Consider the following 13,446-nt stretch of genomic DNA (forward strand, 5'->3'; position numbering starts at 1 on the left):
CTGATGTCTTTGAAATTGAGATGGCCAAGTCTGTAATGCCATATTCATTCATCTCTGATGGCTGATGCTGCAAGGCACTTATGCTCCATCGCATTTAGTTCAATCTTGAAGGTTATATTCTGAGACATTGGAGCCTTCAAGATCAACCTTCCATTTGAGTCGATAACTCTCATCATCTTTTCTTTAATCGACGCCTTGTAGTTCTTTTCGACTATCTGCCCTATGCTGAGCAAATTTCTCTTCATGCCTGGTATGTACAACACATTTCAAACTACTGACCTCTTGCCATCTTTCCTCATAATCAGAACATCACCAACACCTTCAGCTGCTAGAGTGTTATCATTTGCAAATTTCACCATGTTCTTCATTGAGGGTTTTATGTTGACAAACCAATCTTTTCTTCCACACATGTGTGATGAGCATCCTGAGTCCAAGTACCACTGGTCCTTGAATCTCTCTTCATCTCTTGTTGTAACCATCAACAACGTCTCTTCTTCTTCATGTTTCGCCAGCTTTGCTTAAGTTTCTTGGTTCTTCTGCTTTTCTAGACAATCACTAGAATAATGACCATACTTTTGACAATTGTAACACTGAATGTGACTCTAGTTTGGATTTTTACCACCACCTCTTCCTCTACCTGCAACACCACCTCTTTGGTTGCCTTGGTTCCAGGGTTTTCACTGATCCGACCAGTTTCATTCTTGCTGATTTTGATCAGTCAAATTGTTGTAGCCTTGTATGCCTTTGTTGCCATTTCAACTTCCTTTGCCTTTTGCTTCTTTTGTTGATTGAGCCTGCAAAGCCATATCACTCTTCGAATTTTCTGAAGCTCTTTCAGCCATTTTTTGTTCATGAGATTCAAGTGTCCCTTGAAGCTCTTGCTTTATTAGTTTTGACAAATCTTTCGACTCTTCTATGGATACTACCACGTGGTCGAACTTTGGAGCCAACGACCTCAAGATCTTTCCAACAACAGATCTTAATGTCAGCACTTCTCCACATACCTTCATTTGATTCACTAGTTTCGTAACCTTGGTGAAGAAATCATTTATTCTTTCATTATCTTCCATCTGAAGCAATTTATACGTTCTTTTGTGAGCTTGTAACCTCACCTCTTTCACCTTCTCCGCGCCTCCAAACGATTTCTCTAGAATTACCCATGCTTCTTTTGCTGACTCTGCATCACTAACCTTTTTAAAATTATCTGCATCAACACATTGATGGATTATAAAGAGAGATTTATAATCTTTCTTCTTCAATTCTTTATGTGCAGCCTTTTCTTGATCTGTCACGTCTTCTACAAGCGTTGCTACTCCTTCCCTCACAAGATCCCAAAGATCTTGATACTAGAAACAACCTTTATCTGTTTGCACCAATTCTAATAATTGTTGTTCTTGAGAATCGAAAGATTTTCTGTTAAATGCTTGTTTGGATGATTCGTTGCTGTAAGACCCCAATTTTGACCCTAAGATCCCTCATGCCATCTCATCATATGCATAAGCATTGGGATCATACCTTGGCATCCTCCTTACCACTCTCTCATTGGGTTTGTTTTAGGAGAGATCACCAAGCACCATGTGATTGTATCATACTTTTTAATCTATCATTTACTAACCAAAATACCAAAAATATGTCTTTGCATTTGTCTAACTCTTTTGTAGGTAGGGCATGATCACCTTTGATCTATCAAGTTCACATCTAGGGTTTAAGACCCTCATAACTACAAGATCAACCAAGGAATAATCCACAATGGCTCTAAGCATCATATATAAGTCCCAATGATCTCTACATATTATTTTGGTCAAGATTCCTTCAAGAGTTTGGAGTTGGTTTGCCTTGGAAACCCTAGTTCATCTGGGTATCTTGAGTAACTTATCCAACAAGCTTCTTCACCAATTGATCAAATATCTCAAAGGAAACTTCAAGCTTCATCATCTTATGCATATATGATCTCCCATGAGTCCAAAAAGTCAAGAAAATTGCAAGTTAGCAAGGTGGTTGATGGCGGTTGACCAGAGGAATTCATCTGATCAAAACTGGGCTCCCCTAGACCCTATATCCTACAATTTTCATCATATGAAAATGATTCCAAGATAAATGTTACTCTGAATGACATTCCAAACAACTCTCATGTTAAGGTCAAGAGCTATTTTTGCTTGGAAAGTCATTTTTTATGTTGAAAGATTATAGGTCATTTTATCTAAACCCTAATTTGAAAGTCAACTTCCCAAGGCCATAACTTGCTCAATTTTTATGAGATGAAAGATTTCCAAGTTTCAAAATCCAATTCAAGGTGTTTAATTCAACTTTGACGTTTGGAGTGATATCTAATTCAACTTTCATGAGCATGTGATATGAGGAAACATTATAGGTCATTTTGGACCAATACCATTGAACAAGTGATTTTCCTCAACTTCAAAAATGCATAACTCATTCATACCAAATCTAAATGATGTCAAATTTGAGACCACTTTGAAGGTTTTTGAAATATCTACAACTTTGATGAAGACACGTTTCTCATTTGAAGCTCACATGAAAAGTTAGCCATGGTGGAATAATTGAACATCTGGCTTGATACTTAGAAAATATTTTGACATGTTGAAATTTCCAAACTTCCACCTCAGAATTCATCATGATACAAGTTCCAAATGTAAAAGTGTCCAACATGAGAGTTGTTCCCCTTGATCTAACCTTTCTAAAGATTCCAAATTCATGCATTTTGGACAAAGTTTGAGGGGTCTGCGTATAGCTTGAACAAGGTTGTATCAGTTGGCAAGAATCATGCTTCAAACATCCAAACATCTTTGCCTTGCATTGCAATCTTCATTTAGACTTCATTTCATTTGATTTTGGATCTAATTAAGATGCTTCATGGGCCTGCACATGCTCATGCACGCGTGCCATTCACATTGCCAAATTTGGAAGCAATTTTAAGTGTGCAAATAACACTTACATTTTGATATAAATAGAGGTCTAATGCTTCAGTTTGAAGGACCTTGCGCGCCAGCTTTTCCTCCAACCATTGAAACCCTCACAATTCAAAGGAAAACCTGATAAATTTCAATTGAAATTTGAGTTTGAATCTCACTGTTTAGAGAATAAAAAACTCCAGGATGCAAAGCCTTGCACCATTCTTAATCCACTTCTGCAAGCTCCATAAGAAAGATCAAGCACGAATTGAAGGAAGAGAGATCCAGTTCTGCACAACATTGAAGGTATTTTTCCATATTTTTCTTCTCTTCGATTCTCTCCCAATTCTCATCAATTCTCTTGGATTTTTGGTTGTCTTAAGTCCTACCAATCTAGGCAAGAAGATTGAGTTGCTTTGAGGTCAAATCGAAGCAACTCAGTTCACACACCTCAAAATCCAACTCCACGTATCTCTCTATATATTTGGAGTTAGGTTAAATTAAGGTGATAGTCGTGATGTACGCCATTTTTTGTTTAAGATCATGTCCTTCTTTTTCATTTATGTTATGGTGATGAAAGAACCAGTCCGACCAGGGTCATCGGAGAAGATGACTGGCACTTGACTCCGGCGATGCGCTGGATGTGTTCTGAGCCATTGGATTGATTCAAAATGTTTTAATTAGGGACGTTGCTTGTGATTACCCAACATGTGGAGTGCTGACTAGCGTGTAACATGGAACGCGTGTTTCTCACCACTTGATCTGCCACCTCAATTAATGAGGGAGATCAAGTGGTCCACGTTTTTTTGATTATCTGAATTTTCATTTTATTTCTCTTATTTTCATTAATTCATATTAAATTTAATATTGATCTAAAAAATAAGAGAGTTTCACCAATTTTTTAAAAATAAAATCCTCTTTCATTTTCTGAATTAAAATTATTTTTTGGATCATTATAATATTTTTCATGATTTAATTGATTTTGTGAATATTTTTAATTGTTTAAAAATACTTTTAGGTTTCCAAAAATTCTGAAATTTTTTCTCCAAGGTCCTTTGACCTTGTTTGACCTATGATAAATCTCATGGCCATTTCTTTGGTATTTTGATGAGGTTTTAGGAAATTGACCAACCATATTTAATTTAATGCATTATTTTTATTATATTTAATTGGTTAAATGCCAAATTAATTGTGTAGAGTCATTTTAATTGACTTTGTGAGTTTGACTTGTGTTGTTGGGCCTTGGTGTTATACGGTGAACTGACTTTTGTGTTTTTGCTTTGGAAAGCAAATGTCGCGGATAGCAAGAGTCGCCACCGACTTTTCTTTTATCCAATAAGGAAAGGCGGAAAAGAACAGGAAAGACCTTGATTAGATTTTGGGTTCGGGAGGTACATTATACAAAGGGAAGGTGTTAGCACCCTTTGTATCCATGGTTATCCATGGGCTCTTAATTGCTTAACTCACTTATGTTTTCCTTGTTTGAGAAAGTGTTTGGGAAAATGTTTTGAAAGGAGAATTTAACTTTGTAATGATTCTTATATGAATGTATACAAAGTGTTTATCTCGTTTGATTTTGAAAGATGTTTAGAAAAATATAACTCGACAATGATTCTGGTGCGAATGTATGCCAAGTGGTGATTTTCTACAAAAGATGTTTTTTTTTGAAAGGTATGAGGTGTGAAAAGTACTTGAAGTCGTGAGCAAGCGTTTAAGAGTTATACCTACCCAAGGTCTTTATGGGCATTTCCTATCCTTAGGAGGGTAAAACTGTCCTTACTATTGAGAAGTAAGTAGTCTTATCCTTTGGATGCAAAGGGACATCGTAGGGTCGTCGATCGGTCATTGAAGGCAACATCTGTAAGGATACCTTAGCATTCGAAGGGACGATCATCATTTAACCGTAGGCTACCACGAAGGGTCGTCGAGGGACAAAGTCATGTATTCGAAGGCCACAGTCGAGGGACTATGATGATTTAACCGAAGGGTCTTTGCTAAGGGTATCTTTACATTCGCGGGACATGGCCGTAATATCGTAAGGCAACAAAGAGAGGGCCCAAATCATATGTTTGAAGGCAATGTAATCAGTCAAGTAATTAAAATGAACCTTCACAAGGGTATCCCACAAATAAAGTGGAATACCTAACAAACTGTCTCTTCAGGAGTATGTGAACCCTCACAAAATTCAACAAACGGGTTAGAATACCAAGCTAGGGTGCAACCAAGAATTGCACTAAACAAAGAATCACAACAATAATGGTGTCAGGCAAACAGCGCGTAGATGCAATAGAAAACATGTCAATTAAGTACAGAACAGATTAGAATGCAACTGGAAAAAACAAATACTATCATATTCGCTACTGCCTCGCCTAGCGAAGGCTTGGCGAACTCTCGCTACATGTTCGCTCAGTGAAGTGCTGGCGAACGACTGCGGGTTCTGGGTTCTCCTTTGATAACAGTGCGATTTCCGGAACCCCAAACCCTATGGCATCCATTACAGAAATTACATGGTTAAACATTCAAGATATTGTGTTACACGTTCATGCATACTTAAACCCACATGCAAAACCTAATGAGAAATTCAATCATAATGCCTCATGTATTAGCAGATATCAAATTAGGAGCATAAAATTAGTGGGGGTGTGGCAAACCTGTTTGCAATTGAGTTGGGCGGAGGTAACCTTTGTGCAGATGAGTTTCCTTCGGGGTATCCGGGGGTTACTCTGAATTCTCTTCGTTAGCCTCCAGGGTTTTTCCGGTTTCCTCTGTTAGGGTTTGCTCGTTCCCTCTCTGTCCACCGTCTGTTTCTGTCCCCCCTTCTCTGTGTGAAGTTCTGGTATTTATAATAGTTGTGTCTTGGTGGGCTCAGAATTAAGCCCAAAATTTTCTGGTATTTCGTGAGCTCGCTAGGCGAGTGAGGTAGCGAAGGATTCGCCTAGCGAAGGGTTTGCTCGCCTAGCGAGCATGCTAGTTTAGGTCATCTTCTGGATTTGGTAACTTGTGCGTTGGACCCTTGTTCCTTTAACATTAATGTCTTGAAAATGGATTAGAATGTCTTGAAAAATGTCCTGAACACTTAACGGGCAAATTTTGGGGTATGACAGCTGCCCCTGTTCAATATTCATAAACCGGGAGAGTTAGAATGGCATGTATGCCATTCGTGATCTGGAGGTAGAAGATTATTAAACACTTAGAATGCCCAAAAATTTGCGCTCGTTAATTAAAAGTTAGTCTTGACGGAGATGGGCTTAGAGATGCCATCCAAAAAATATGATGATGGGGGCTTCAGAGCGCGTCGTACATTAGACCATATCTGAAGACATGGGTGTCATACTGGGTCGCACGCTAGGCCGTATAATGAGTCATCCATTAGGTGTTGTTAGGGTGAGCTGAACCTGATGAGATAAGGATCAGAATGGGTCATACGCTGCTGGGGATAAAGGATCAGAATGGATCATACGCTAGATCGTATCTGAATTGCAGAATGAACCGTCCGTTAGGCTGCATTTGGAGAGGTAAAGATCAGAATGGATCGTACGCTAGATCGTATCTGAGTAGCAGAATGAGTCGTCCATTAGGCGGGTGACTTCACTGGGGATGAAAGATCAGAATGGATCATACGCTAGATCGTATCTGAGTTGCAGAATGAGCCGTCCATTAGGCTGTATCTGAGGATGAAAGGGTAGTTGTATGCTAGACTACACTTCCGAATGTACCGTACGCTAGGTAGTATCTGAGGAATAAAGATCAGAATGGATCGTACGCTAGATCGTATCTGAGTAGCAGAATGAGCCGTCCGTTAGGCGGTATCCGGTGATGAAAGGGGTAGTCATACGCTAGACTACACGTCAGAATGTACCGTACGCTAGGTAGTATCTGAGGAATAAAGATCAGAATGGATCGTACGGTAGATCGTATCTGAATAGCAGAATGAGCCGTCCATTAGGCTGTATCTGATGATGTTTGTATATGTTGTATTCGCGATAAATGTCTGGGATGGGCTTAAAGATGCCATCATTAGGAGGATGTCAGAATGCTTATCAGAATGAACATTCATATGGATTATATCTGAAAGATGCATCTGAATCTCAAATGTAACCGATGAAGGCGTCCGTCTGAATGAACCTTTATTTTGACTATATCGGGAGGATAATTAACCTGAAAAAGTTAGCCCATGCCATGTCATGATGCATGAGATGTTTTATGCTTTTGAAAATAAATGCGAACATTGCATGCATGTGTATGATGTGAAATGATGCATGAATGAATTATGCGTCTGAAAATTTTTGCCAGGGGAAAATAAATCCCCACATTCTGGTTGGAGATATTTGTATTGATGACCCTTTCTTAGCTGGGGATATCTGATTTCTTGTCTGATGGTAGAAATATTCAACAGGACCTGGCTGGGGGGATAAAAGAGATGACCAGTCTGTCTTGTAATGCCAATTTCTTCTGGGAAATAACTGGTTTTGCTGGGGAATAGGATTAGCAACCGGATTCATCGGAAAGCATGGTTAGACTTTATCCTCGACCCTAAAGTCTTTTAGTAATTGCTATTTCTATTTTATGCATGTATTTTCGGTAAACATCAACCATGCTCAAACGCATATATTAATTCGAATTAAATCAATGGACATTTAGGCAAACAAAACAGAGAAAGTAAAACAAAAGCATCTTTTTGGGAAATAAAATTGTATTGATTTTGAAAGAGGGCCTATAAACAGGCAATTTGAGTACAAGGAGACAGAAATCCTAGTAAGAGGAAATTGTCAAGAAAACAAAGAGAAAGCTATGCAGAAAAAGTCCTATCGATTTTAATTCCACTACTGTCATTATGTCTTCGAGCCTCTCATCTCCTACTGTCGGATAGAAGTGATTGGCTTGTTCAGTCCCTTTGACTTGGGTGAAGCTGACCGAGAACGGGACATAGTCATACGCTTTAATCCCTAATTTTTTTCCTGGACTGCCTTTTCAGGTTTTCAGTCCACCAGGATGCCCTTTTTTGCCCAAGCCGCCTTTTCAGGTTTTCGACTTGCCGGGTGTACATTTTTATATGTTTATCCCTAATTTTTGCCCGAACCCTTTTGGTTCGCCGGGATGCCCTTACTTTTGCCTAGATACGTCGACCTAGCGGGTCTCTTTTATGCGTAGTATTTTTTAACTATGTCTGCGTTCACGGGATGTGGGAAGTCTTCGCCATCCATTGTAACAAGCATCATGGCTCCACCAGAGAATACCTTCTTAACTACAAATGGCCCTTCGTATGTGGGAGTCCATTTGCCTCTAGAATCACCTTGTGGGAGAATGATACGCTTTATTACCAAGTCGCCAATTTGATATACCTGTCTCTTGACTTTTTTATTAAACGCCTGGATCATGCGCTTCTGATATACCTGCCCATGACAAACAGCCGCAAGTCTCTTCTCATCAATCAAATTTATCTAATCGAGTCGAGTCTGAATCCATTCATCTTCATCTAAGCCTGCATCTTTCATAATTCTTAAAGAGGGAATCTGAACTTCCACTGGTAAAATAGCTTCCATTCCGTAGACTAGAGAGAAAGGAGTTGCCCCTGTCGAAGTGCGCACTGAAGTGCGATAACCATGAAGAGCAAAGGGTAACATCTCATGCCAGTCTTTGTATGTTACTGTCATCTTTTGTATGATCTTCTTAATATTCTTATTAGCAGCTTCTACGGCGCCATTCATCTTTGGCCGGTACGGAGAAGAATTATGGTGTTTTATTTTGAACTGCGCGCAGAGTTCAGTAATCATCTTGTTGTTCAAATTAGTACCATTATCAGTGATAACTCTTTCAGGGATGCCATACCGACAAATAAGACTATTCTTGATGAACCGTGCCACCACATTCTTGGTGACAGAAGCAAATGAGGCTGCCTCTACCCACTTTGTAAAGTAATCAATAGCAACAAGAATGAAACGATGTCCATTAGAAGCAGTAGGTTTAATTTCTCCAATCATATCAATGCCCCACATTGCAAAGGGCCAAGGTGCTGTCAACACGTTCAATGGAGTAGGAGGTACATGTACTTTGTCTGCATAGACCTGACACTTATGGCAAGTTCTAGAGTGACGGTGGCAATCAGCTTCCATGGTAGACCAATAATACCCTGCTCTCAGAATCTTCTTGGCCATCGTATGTCCACTAGAATGAGTCCCAAAAATACCGTCGTGTATGTCTTCCATAATCTTTTCTGCTTCCCTTTTATCCACGTAACACAGCAAAGTCGAATAATGATTACGTTTGTATAATACTCCATTACTCAAAAAGAATTTAGCGGAGAACTTCCTCAGAATTTTTCTGTCATTGATGGATGCCCCTTCAGGGTATTCCTGAGTTTCTAAATATCTTTTTACTTCGTGGAACCAAGGTTTCTCTTCTACTTCATCAGTATTAAGTTCATAACAATATGCTGGTTCATCTAATCATTCAACGGTGATCATGGGAGCTTCATTGTCCCATCTGACTTTGAACATAGATGACATGGTAGCCAATGCGTCTGCCAACTGATTCTCTTCTCGTGGAATATGTTCGAATGTAATCTCTTCAAAGTATAGGATTAATGTCAACACCCGCTTTCGATAAGGGATGAGATTCGAATGTTTAGTGTCCCATTCTCCTTTGATCTGACTGATTACTAAGGCTGAGTCTCCGTACACCCTCAAAAACTTGATTCTCAAGTCTATAGCAGCCTTGAGTCCCAAAATACATGCTTCATACTCAGCCATATTGTTGGTACAGTCAAAACATAGTCTAGCAGTGAAAGGCGTATGGCAACCCCTGGGAGAAATAATTACAACACCAACACCATTGCCCAATGCATTAGAGGATCCGTCAAAAACCATAGTCCATCGGGATCCCAGTTCGGATCCTTCATCTGGTCCAGGTTCTTCACCATCAGTAACAAGCATGACATCCTCATCCGGGAACTCAAAATTCATAGATTGGTAATCATCCACTGCTTGATGAGCCAAATGATCAGCTAACATGCTTCCTTTGATTGCTTTCTGAGTAGTATATTGGATATCATACTCTGTTAAAATCATCTGCCATCTTGCTATTCTTCCAGAGAGGGCAGGTTTCTCAAATATATATTTGATAGGATCCATCTTAGAAATCAATAAAGTGGTATGATTCAACATATACTGTCTTAGTCGGCGAGCAGCCCAAGCCAAAGCACAACAAGTTTTCTCGAGCAATGAGTATCTTGTTTCACAGTCGGTAAACTTTTTGCTAAGGTAGTATATAGCATGCTCTTTTCGACCAAACTCGTCATGTTGCCTCAACACACACCTCATTGAATTTTCTAACACGGTCAAATACATGATTAGAGGTCTTCCTTCAACTGGTGGCATCAGAATTGGAGGTTCTTGGAGATACTTCTTGATTTTTTCAAAAGCTTCTTGACATTCACCATTCCATATCATCTCTTGATTTTTCCTCAGTAATTTGAAGATGGGTTTGCAGGTAGCAGTCAAATGGGAGATAAATCGGGCAATGTAATTCAAACATCCCAAGAAACCTCTGACTTCTTTATCTGTACGGGGAACTAGCATTTCTTGAATAGCTCTCACCTTAGCCGGGTCAACCTCAATTCCTTTACCACTGACAATAAAGCCCAAGAGTTTACCGGATCTTACTCCAAAGGTGCATTTGTTCGGGTTCAATCTCAACTTGTATTTCTTCAACCTCTCAAACAGTTTGTATAAATGATCGAGATGTTCTTCTTCAGTATGAGATCTGGATATCATGTCATCCACATATACCTCTATTTCATGATGGATCATATCATGGAACAAAACCACCATAGCACGCTGGTACGTTGCCCCTGCATTCTTTAAACCGAATGGCATTACTTTGTAACAGAAAGTGCCCCATTGCGTCACAAACGTAGTTTTCTCCATGTCCTCAGGTGCCATCTTAATCTGGTTATAACCTGAGAATCCATCCATGAATGAGAATACCTTGTGTTGAGCGGTGTTATCTACCAGAACATCAATGTGCGGAAGTGGAAAGTCATCTTTGGGACTCGCTTTATTCAAATCTCCGTAATCTACACACATTCGCACCTTACCATCCTTCTTTGGCACTGGTACCACATTAGCAACCCATTGAGGGTAAGAAGTAACAGCCATAAAACCTGCATCAAATTGTTTCATAACCTCGGCTTTGATTTTCTCAGACATTTCAGGATGCATGCGACGAACCTTTTGCTTAACAGGATGACAACCTTCCTTCATTGGCAAACGATGCACTACTATATCGGTATCCAGTCCTGGCATGTCTTCATAAGACCAAGCAAAAATCTCTACATAGTCATGTAACATCTGAATCAATCTTTCTTTGACACTGTTTTCCAAGCCTGCTCCTATTTTGACTTCTTTCCTATCTACTTCAGTACCCAGATTTACAATTTCAATTGATTCCTCATGCGGCTGTATAGTCTTTTCCTCTTGCAGTAACAGTCTGGCAAGCTCTCCAGGTACTTCACAATCTTCCTCACTTCCATCCTCGGCTTGGTAGATCGGATTTTCAAAGTCATAATGAACAGTAGCAGAATTATTATCAACGGGATCCAGAGTGGATATGGATCTGCAATTTGTTACGTGAGTGTGTGTAAGAAAGCATAGCTTGTTTGAAAGATGACAGGAAAGATAAAGAGCGCAATATTTGAATGCAAAAAGTCCATTGATTTATTGAATGTGGATATGCTTATGAAAATGACAAAACCCTTAACAAATTAGCTATTTGTGCCCCGGGCATAGACACAATGCTTTAAGAAGTTCAATCGTAAAAATTAAAAATTTGCAACACTAAAATAGGCAATAACAATTACTCCTGACTAAAGGAAATCGGGATAGTGTCTTCAGCCTTCCAATTATTGAGTCCGTCACCAATTGTTGGGAAAATCCAGCTATCCAAGTCGCAATCGCTATCAGCATCTTCTACAGCATTAATCTGATCTTTGACTGCCTTTTCAAAGCTAAATCCCAAGCCAAATCTATCAGACTTGTATGGTACGTCGATCAGTTGACCCCAGCCAGTACAACCACCATCTTCGACCACGGCTTGAGCGTCTTTCAGAGAAGTCATAGCAGGAGGAGCACGAATAACCTTGGGCACATGGGAAGTTGGCTTAAGGACAGGGCTGGTCGGAGGAACTACTTCAAATGACTGAGAAGGAGTCTCAAAGAATTCGCCATCCATCTCGACGTATCTGAAGGTATGCACACTACTGACAATATACTCTTCTTCTCCACACACAGTGACAATCTTACCCTCTATTGGATACCTCAGCTTTTGATGGAGAGACGAAGCTACAACACTTGCCCCATGAATCCAAGGGCGTCCCAGCAAGCAGGAATAGGCAGGACGAATGTTCATTACATGAAAGGTAGTGTCGAAGACTTGAGGTCCTATCTTGATAGGGAGAACCACTTCACCATGGACAACACTCTTCGCACCATCATAAGCACGCACCACAACGTCACTAGGCTTCAGCTCAATGCTTTTACAGTCAAGTTTATCGAGCACAGCTTTCGGTAACATATTCAAAGAAGAGCCATTATCGATCAACACATGAGACAAGGTGATCCCCTTACACTCAATGGAGATATGCAGAGCTTTATTGTGATTCTTTCCTGCTGGTGTCAGGTCAGCATCGGAAAAGCCTAGGCCATTGTCAATAACCAAGTGAGCAACATAATTTTCGAACTGATCGACGGATGTCTCCTGAGGTACATGAGCGGTCTTCAAGAATTTTATCAATGCATTGGCATGAGATTCAGAAGATAACAACAAGGATAACATCGAAATTTTAGACGGAGTATGCCCCAACTGTTCTACCACATCAAAATCACTCTTGCGGATGATTTTCAGCATTTCTTCCATTTCCTATTTGGCAACATCTTCGGTAGTAACTTCGACTGGTGTCCTTGACTGAGAAGGATTGATTACTGGTTCTTTTCCTCGAGTTTCAGGGACGGGAGGTGAGATTTCTGGAGAAAAGATCCTTCCGCTTCGAGTAATTTTACTAGTCCCAACAATGTCAACGTCATTAGGATTAGCAGAATTATCATCTTGCTTTATGCCGTGGATGTAAACATCACCTCCATAATTCCACGGAATGGCTTTGCTCGAGGAATACGGTATTGGGCCAGGTGCAGTAATAATTATGGGAGCTACCTTGGGCTCAGCAGTAATCTTCACAGGCATTCTAGTAGCGGTAATCTTCACTGGAACTTTGGATCTGGCAATCACAGATATTTCTTCAATAGGGTTTTCCACCTTAGGAATCTTTTCAAAGAGAATTGTACGATCATCCATCAGCTGTTGAATACAATTCCTTAGTTTTAAGCAATCATTGGGTCGGGGTATACAGAGATCGTAATTTTCAGCACAACCTGGAAATAAAGCAGCTTGCAATAAATTCTTCTTGATGATCAGGAGAGGAGACGCTAAGTCAGCTATATTAGAAATGTGAGAATTGTCATCCACATCATTAACAGTCTTGTCA

This window comes from Lathyrus oleraceus, chromosome 2 (assembly GCF_024323335.1).
Source record: "Lathyrus oleraceus cultivar Zhongwan6 chromosome 2, CAAS_Psat_ZW6_1.0, whole genome shotgun sequence".
Classification (NCBI taxonomy): domain Eukaryota; kingdom Viridiplantae; phylum Streptophyta; class Magnoliopsida; order Fabales; family Fabaceae; genus Lathyrus; species Lathyrus oleraceus.